The sequence below is a fragment of the Protopterus annectens genome, chromosome 6.part0, assembly GCF_019279795.1.
Source record: "Protopterus annectens isolate FY-2018-M chromosome 6.part0, PAN1.0, whole genome shotgun sequence".
NCBI lineage: Eukaryota > Metazoa > Chordata > Ceratodontiformes > Protopteridae > Protopterus > Protopterus annectens.
This window is the reverse complement of record NC_056737.1, coordinates 1,436,715,184-1,436,725,002: the sequence shown is the minus strand read 5'-3', so window position 1 is coordinate 1,436,725,002 and position 9,819 is coordinate 1,436,715,184. Positions and strand designations below refer to the sequence as shown.

The 9,819-nt window shown below is 37.4% G+C and overlaps 1 protein-coding gene across 1 annotated transcript in view; it reads right to left on the bottom strand.

Moving 5' to 3' along the window:
- The window catches only part of THSD7B (thrombospondin type 1 domain containing 7B), a 6,482,604-nt gene that overhangs the window by 6,027,396 nt on the left and 445,389 nt on the right, over positions 1-9,819 (bottom strand). The gene's annotated exons all lie outside the window — the stretch shown is intronic.

The window sequence follows — 9,819 nt, the reverse complement described above, 5'->3', positions numbered from 1 at the left end:
ACACACATGCACACACTTAGCATGGCACAGATTAAATTATTAAAGGACACCACTATCACACCTTTTTTAAATATTAATTTTGGTCGGCATTTATGAATAGCTACTGAAAGGCTGTCTGCATACACTGAGCTAGTATATATTCTGTGATGACTACAGGGGATGAGGCCATTTGTATATTAAAACAAAACAGCAGGGTCACCACACCCCTAGCCACTCCATCAAAACTATCCAATCACACAGTACATGTAATTATCCCTCACACCAATACAGCCCATCACACCCTTCTCTACACATCTCAAATTGGATACCACATCCTATATTTCAACTCCACCTCTACCATATTTCAGCCCTATCCTAGTCCATAACCTACCTCACAACTAAACAATATGGCCTCTACTCCAACCAACCAACTTCTACACACCCTGTTACACACATTAGGCCTCTCTTCTCTCCTCCTCCTATCCATGCTCTCATCCTACCACACACATCTTTATATCAGCCCTCCACCACCATTGCAAACTGACTCAACTATCACTACCTACACTACTACCTACTCACCACTAACACTGAGTAACCTCTCCCCCTTCTCCATCACCTTCCTATCTATATGGAAATATCACCTACAAACTTCAAGCCAACTCCCCCAATAAAATAGTCAAAATAACTGACAAACTCTACCTCCACATACTACAAAAACTCTCATGTTGTGGTGATATTCACCCAAATTCAAGACCCAACACTTGCAATAGCACCTATCCAACAAAACGCAATCCAATATATGTTTGACCTACCTCTTCCCTCCTCCTTCTAAACATCAATATAAGAAGCATACTCAACAAGACACATGATCTCCATGCCCTACTAGCCCTATACAAACCTGACATCGTAGTACTAATTGAAACTTGGCTTAAGCCTAACCACCACAACAATGAAATAACAGCCCCTGGCTATGACATAATACGTAAAGATAGGTCAGGAAAAAAAGGAGTGGGTGTAGCCATCCTTTTCCAAAGTCACCTCTCTATAATAATAGTCTCAAAGGGTTTACGGGCATGGAGGTATCCCAACGGGGCAGAAAATTATATAGAAATGCTCAAAGAAGTTCACCAATTGTATGACAAAATGGAGCTTGCTTTAATGGAAATAATGGTAAAGTACAACAACCATAAGATTGACCAACTTACAGCAGATTTAGAAGCAGTGAATGAAAAACTTGTCAATGACCTACTTTTTGAACATTATATCACTAATTATGGTAACATCTTAGATAAAGTTGAGGAGAACTGTCGAGTGATTTTTTCAGGTAAAATAAACAAAATCAAAAGAGACACTAAAATATATGCTGCTGACACAGTGTATCCATTATGAGAAGGCAACCGGGATGGCCATAGAACCAATGAGGGCTCAACCAACAGGTGATCAGCAGAACACAATATAATGAATGCACAGGAAGGAAGTTCAAAACAATCTTGGTGGGCTGCGAGCCTTTTAGGGGAAGGACTGAGATGGTCAGAAAGAATTAAAAACAAGGAGTATACCAATGAACAGATGTCGTATCAACAACAAGAAGCTCGCCCCATGATATGGTACACAAACAAGGCTGGCAATGGAAACGTTACGAGCAGTGTCCAGTAACGAACCAATAAGTTCAATTTTTGCACATATACCAGAGTTTTTAGAAACTCAATGAATAGATAACTTGACCACTGTGAATGTTGATGTTAATGTGTGTAACAATGATAAAGATAGTATAGGAATCGGACCTAAAAACACACAATTTAACAATGATTTTAGCAACGGGTCAATGTCGATTGATAACATTATGAATTGTGGAGGTGCACAACAAAAACAATGGTCAGTTTTTTTCCTTAAAAATAATACGTATAAAAAGGTACAAAAAGCAGTGTTGACTTTAGAAGTAGAAAACCTGGTCTCAAAGATACAAACACCGGTTCCAACAATACACGTTGGAAGAGAATTAACATTGGGTAATTTTGTTAACGCTGATATGAGTGAGGGTGACTTCATTTTTATTGGCAGTGATATGAAACAAGAGGGACAACAAGGACAACTGGTAGCCTTTGCTCCTGATAGCAGTATGTACAAAAGATCAATTGGAAGTAGCGCAAACTATGGAAATAGAAAGTGTGCTTTCAATGGTTGGAACATTGACCATTTCAAATGCTGACACTATGGATGGTAATGTTATTAACAATGACACTAACAACGTAACAAGTTATAATTGTATATTATGTGAACACACTGACAGAATGCGATTAGAAAATATTGAAAATAGTTTTAACAGAAATGCACAACAGGAAGTTATGGCAACATTGGTTATTGACAACAGTATGTCTGAAAAAAAGTTTGGAAGGGATGAATGTTGATGCCATAGTTAGAAATGCTGGTTTTGAAAGTTAAAATGTTTATCAGGAAATAGCTATTTTAAATAATACTTATGACACTTGTATGGATTTAAGTGTGTATTTAATTAATGATAGTAATTATAACCCGTTTTCGGATGGTAACAATTTCGATGGTATTTTTGAATATAGTAGGGACAAAAACCATAATGAGCAATCAATGAATAATGAAATGTATTTTAATCATCAAGGAAACAATGAGGTTAATTTGACAGTGGAATTTATGTATAATCAGTTGGAAGACATGGTAAACTCAAATGTACTTTGTGACCCTAAAGTGATTCATAATGTATATGATGATTTTAAAGTTTATAATTATATTAAACATGAATTTAGCACCGAATATGCTAATGTATTATCTAAAGGGTTCACATTTGTTCCCTGTAGGAAAGGTAATATTACTGATATGTTAATAGATTTAAAAATTTTTGTTCGGAAAATGAATTTAAGAATGTGGTTCCCGGAGAGGATGGAAAATAATGGATGTGGGGGGTTAACAAAACCAAGTCAAATTAACACCTCCACCAACCAGACAGTTGCTCTATTTGAAAAAGCATGTGAAATGGACATAAGAGCACATATGAATAAGTCTGGTAGACTGGGACATGCCAATTTGACAAAGAAAGAGAGTGACCTGATGGGAACATTAGTCAGTAATAAAGAAATACTGATAATGAGACCCGACAAAGGGAATGGGTTAGCAATAGTTGAAAAAAATGATTATGTTAACGCTATGATGGAAATGTTAATGGAAGATAATTACACTGAGAGTAGTATAAATTAAATTAATATCAGCCATCAAAAAACTGACATGCTCTTGAATGATATGTTGTACCAAGGACAGCTTAATAAAAAAGAACATGAATATATGAAAAACTCTTTTCCAGTAGTGAGTAGTATATTTGGGATTCCAAAACTACACAAAGGCCTTAACGATATAAAATTTAGGCCAATAGTGGATGGAAAAAGGAGTAAGACATGTTTTATTAGTCAATTTTTAGATCACCAGATGAAAAGGGGTCTGACTTCTTTCAAATACATTACAAGAGATTTGTGGAATTTTTTGGGAAAAATTAAAAACAGTTAACATTAACGACAACACAATATTTCTTAGGATTGATGTTTGCAATCTATTTACTGTAATTCCCCATGATACGGGGTCTAAGTTGGATGGAAACACAACTGACAAAAACAGGATTTTACAACCAAGACCAAGTCAATGTATATATTATACTGGACAGCTTCCATGAGTGGAACAATGATATATATTTTGAAGGTTATTTCTTCAAATAGTTAACAGGAGTAGCTATGGGGGCAGCATGTGCCCCCATATATGCACATTACATAATGACATTTTGGGAGCAAGAATACGTGTTCCTGACCATCCATTTTAAGCATATAAGGCAATATACATGCTATCTGGATATTTTTATTGCATGGGATGGTAGCCTAGAGCAACTTGAAATTTTTATTAGATATACAAATAACACTGTAGAATTTTTAAAATTTTCTCATCAATTCAGTAAGGAAACAATATCCTATTTAGATATAAAATTAACTATGGATAAGATAAATAAATGCATAAAATTGGATATACACAGAAAAAGTACATTTTCAATTCCTATTTGGATTTTAATAGCTGGCACCCTTACCATCAAAAAAAGTGATAATAAAAGGACAAATGGTTAGAGCAGCAAGAATTGTGAGTGACAGTGATGCATTCATACAGGAATTGGATTTTATGATAACCATGTTTAAAAGAAGGGGTTACCCTGACGACTTATATAACCATGTAAAGAAAGAAGTGGTGCATAAAAGAGAAATAGGTTTTTATCAAGCCATAATAAAGATGAATGTAAGCACTGATATAAGTAACATTTTGAGAAAAAAATCAAGATGTCAGTAGAATGAATAAAAATATGAATTTAATATATATAACTACCTATAATCAGGATGTGGAATGGTATATGGGGATGGTCAAGCAAAATCGGGGCTTCCTACAACTAGATAAGCATATAAAAACAAAAATAGGGGGAGTCCCCAAGTTTGTATTTCGGAAACACCAATCCCTTAAAGAACTTTTACAGAAGGATGTCTACCCAAATACAGTAAAAACGGGAAGGAAGTGTGGAAACTATAAATGTGGTAGATGTTCCACATGTAAATTCATTATGATAACGGGAATAAATTAGGGTTAACCACAACATTATTCCCATTGTAGGACATTTTGACTGTTGCACACAAAACGTTGTTTACATTGCACAAAACGTTGTTTACATTGCACAATGTCAAAAATGCCCTGTATTTTACGTGGGCAAGACATCTAGACATTTTAGAGAAAGAATAAGTGAACACATTTTGGATATAAAACACAATAAAATTACTAATGCTTTAGCCAGACATTTAATGGCTAACTCTGATCATGACTTCAAGTTTTGTGTGATAACAGCATATTAAAAAAGATACGCAAGGAAAAATTTTAGACATTCACCTTGACATTAATGAGTTAAGATGGCAATTATGTTTAGATGCCCAAAATTATCCAAGCATCAATGAAAGTATTAGTATAGCACCCATTTTAAAGGTAAAACATATTTTAGGATAATTTATTTTGTTTATTTATTATACAGAGGTTGTGTACTAAAAGTATTTTATGCATTTCGTACAAGTGTTTAGGGTTATTGAAATTATATGAACATTAATGAATTTTTTAAAATTTAAAAATTAAGTAATAAGTCTGTACAAGTATATATATAGTTTACACAAATACTATATGGACAATAATCAAATGTATTGCATCACATTGTGATATTATTTTGTGGCTCCATTTAGAGGTTTTTATCATTTTATCAATTATGTTTTAATAGGAAATTACAGGTTTAATGAATTAATTAAACAACTGAATTAATTAGGGATGTATCAGTAGAATATATAAATTAAAATGTTGGTTTGTTCATTGCTCTAAAGAAATCCTTAATGTAAGGACGAAACCTGAGTTAACCAGTGGACAGAGTTTTAAACCATTTTGTCATTGTTTTTACTTGGTTTGCTGCCAGATCAAACAGATCTATAACTGAATGCAAAGTACCCAACTCATGGAAAATATCTCACATAATACCATTACACAAAGGGGGACACTCCCCTGAACTTACAAACTACTGCCCCATTGCAATACTATCACCCCTATCAAAAATTTGAGAGACTAATGAATTTCCTCCTTCCCAACAACCTATTATCCCCACCTCAGCATGTATTCAGACTTTCCCACAGTACTACCACAGCATTACTATCTTTTTCAAACTCTGTTAATACCCACAGAAACAACAGCCTGTTCGTATCCTCCATATTGTTAGACTTATCCAAAGCCTTTCATATGGTGAACCATAGTTTACTCCTAGAAAAGCTGGCCACTTTTAACATAAATTCTTCCACCTTATCCTGGTTCAGAAGCTACTTATCTAACCGACAACAAGCTGTTCTTTGGGAAAACCACCTCTCACCCCTACTTCCAGTAACTATTGGTGTCCCACAAGGGTCCATTCTCGGCCCACTGCTATTCTCATTATTTACTAATGACATAGCATCATCCCTTCCCTCTGCCTTAATAGTCCAATACGCAGATGATACCACTATAATATGTGCAGCCCACACCCTCGACAAACTTCAAATTATAACCCAAGACAGCTTTACCCTAGCTGAAGAATGGTTCTCCAACATCAAATTACTCCTTAATCCAAAAAAAAATAAACTTATTATTTTCAGTCCAAGTAGATCTCCCCCCATAAACAATAATTTTGCAATAATATCCAAAGACAATACTAATATAACTCCAACACTACACACTAAGCTCCTAGGAGTAGAAATTGACAATAAACTCAAATTTGACATCCATATTTCTCAAACATTCAGGAAGGTGAACAAAAAGATTGGACTCCTCTATAGAAACCACCACTACATGACCAGACACACAAAATCCACCATAGCTAGAACTCGCCTGTTATCTATGCTTCTTTATGCTTCCCCAATCTTCACCAACCTTCACCAAACAGAGCTCACTAAAACTGAATCATGCTACAACAAAATTGCCAAATTTGCTAATGAAGCCACTCATAGGTCCCATCACTGCCAATCCCTTAGATTACTCAACTGGCTTGAGTTTCCACAACTCCTCCTACTCAACCAACTTACCACTGTCCGTAAGCTCTACTACCTTCCTATGAAAAAAACCTGCCTTGCAACAATTAATCAACCCTACACACCCTCCAGAAACCTAAGATCAACACACCCAAACCACATAAGTGTCACCAAGCACAAAAATGAAGCTGGCAAATCCCTCTTTGTCTGCTGCATTGCAAAAACCTGGAACCTCCTACCCGATCACCTAACCTCAACATCCTCACCTTACCTCTTCAAAAAAAAAATCAAATCCCACTTTATGCAAAACTGGCTATGTTCATGTCTCCCCCCCAGGCTAGACCAAATCTAATCACTGCTATTAATACTCTCCCAAATAATGAATACTGCCATGGTTCTCAACCTCTAATAGTTTATTGACATAATGCTAGAAAGTAAAGTATTCTCTACTATCGTACCCAATTTGCTCAAATTCTACCAGATACTCAACTGTAAATCATTTCAATCTATTGTTTGTAACTGCATTCAACTAACATGGTGTACTTTCTGTATGAATATCTTTACATTTGTTAACTAATGTAATGTAATACTTGTGGAGGTTTTCTCCCGGGGTCTCCACTGAAAATGGATCTGTGTCCAGTCAGACCTTCCCAGTAAACAAATGTAAAATAAAATAAATATATCGGGCACTACAGGGATTAACAGCATTGAAAAAGCAGACACCAGTGTGAAAGTGCATTCCCACAACCAATTCCACCACAGTCACAGTGACATACTGGTAAGCCAACGGTGCAGTATAAGGACTGTGTGAACTAAAACATCTCATCATGTTTGCCACTCACACGCTACCCCTACATATACTGGCCCAATTCACAGTGTAGTATGATCCCTGACTGTGGTATGTGACATGTCTCAGTCTGCCCCTACAAACATATACAGCTGATAGACCACCAGAAACTGGAGCAGCATGCACAGGCAGATAGAAAAGGAACAATAACACATATAGCTACCGCCCTCCCTACACCGGCCAAATAACATTAACACACTACACTGCTACACAATCCTGACAGTCCATCAAAAATTGCCATAAATACACAGATATCTCAGCTGTTCAGAGTCTCACAGAATGTCCAGGCTTTGTCCTCATATATAAGGCCTCTTACACATAACATGTCTGGCAGTCTGATACATCACTGGGATGGTATCAGGAATGAAGGCACTAAATAATGATATACCCTACATATCACCATCTTACTGTATGACATCTGGACAAAGCCTGACATACTTGGGGGACAGAGGCCCAAAAACAGGGCCATATGTGAAATATTGCTGTTATAAACTGAGACAGTTGTTGGTGTAACAGAGTTTGCTGTAACACATCTTTTCTGATGGATATGAAGTCAGAAACACAAATGGATGATACCACTTACTGACTGCAATCCCCACAGTATGCTACTGATTTTACAAAGACAAAAAATGTCTGAGGAACACAACAAACATGGGAGTCCAAATCTAGCCATTCTGCGGATAGCCCTACAATTGAGAGTTATGTCAACCACATAACACTGTCAGACTAAAATCACACAGAAAAGCCATGTCCACACAGACCCTGTTAAACTAGCATTAATTCAACTGTATAAAACCATTATTTACATTCTGTCCTTATGTCTGGAACATTCTCCCACAGTTTGTTGGGCTGTCTCCACAGTTTTCGTTTTAAGAGGCATTTCCAACTACCCTCTGTGATGTTGGTTTTCACACACTTCCATGAAGTCCTCCTCACAAGCATGGAAAAGAGTCAATGCCCACATGAAATACTCAATTATAGGAGTGTGTTGCCATGCCATTGGCTATAGGAATAACACCACAGCTGTTCTGCATGCAGTTAGCAAGTGGGGGACACCAATTAGTGCACAGGCCATCAGGTGCTCATGAGCATTACCTACAAAAGGAGAGCTGCTGCCTATGCAAAACAGATGTATACCCTACATCTGGGAAAGAGAGAGAAAGAGACAGACAGACAAAGAAATCAAGCAACACATATTGGAATAAAACCAACCATACTTGGGGAAAAAAAGGTATGTCAAAGAAGTAAGCATGTAATGGAATGCAGTAGGGGGTATGTAATAATGAGAAATAGGAAGTTCAACAAATATGTCTCAACAAGACTTGCTGTACTGATATATTGCTGATCAGAACCTATGGCCATAGCAACTGGGTCTGTCTGCAGTGACACAGATTGCAGCTCAGGCCCCTGAGTCACCCCAAGGAATGGATGGCTTGTATAGGACTACTACTGGAGTGTGTGTTGAACAATACTGACTGTGACACTGCTAGGCCAGCTAATGGGACGTCGTAGATATCCATATGTTAATTGTGAATACAACTATGATATACATGTTTGTCTCAGAAATGTGATACCCCTATACAGGGTATTTGCATAGTGAAATACTGTTGCAGATGTGTGTGTTGAACTGCATGTGATATACTGAGCTCATAACATTCAACTGTCCAGTGTTATACACACTGACCATATGTGCGCCTCATATCTGTAGTCATTTACTCAGAGTTGTGTTATGTCTGGAAAATCATTGGCAACCTGTGAAGACTGACATTACATCTTCTCTTTCTTTTGGCTGTTCCCATTAGGGGTCGCCACAGCGGACCATCTGTCCATTTCCTCCTGTCCTCTGCATCTTGGTCTGTCACACCAATGACCTGTATGTTCTCCATCACCACATCCATGCACCTTATCTTAGACCTTACTCTTTTCCTCTTACCTGACAGCTTCATCCTTACCATCCCTTCTGCAATATACTCAGTATCCCTCCTCAGCACGTCTAAAGTAACATAATCCTGCTGCTCTCTGGCTTTGTCTCCAAACCGTCCAACCTGGGCAGACCCTCTAACATACATATTCCTAATCTTGTCCAGCTTTGTCACACCCAGTGCTAATCTTAGCATCTTTAACTCTGCCACATCCAGCTCTGACTCCTGCCATTTTGTCAATGCCACTGTCTCCAACCCTTATAACATAGCTGGTCTCACTACCGTCTTGTAGACCCCCTCATCACTCTTAATGGTACTCGTCTGTCACAAATCACTCCTAACACCTTCTCCACCCTCCCCATCCTGCCTGAACTCTCTTCTTCGCCCCTCCCACACACTTGTCATTACTCTGAACTGTTGATCCCAAGTATTTAAACTCCTCCACCTTTGCAAACACGACTCCCTACATCCTCACCATTCCTCCAACCTCCCT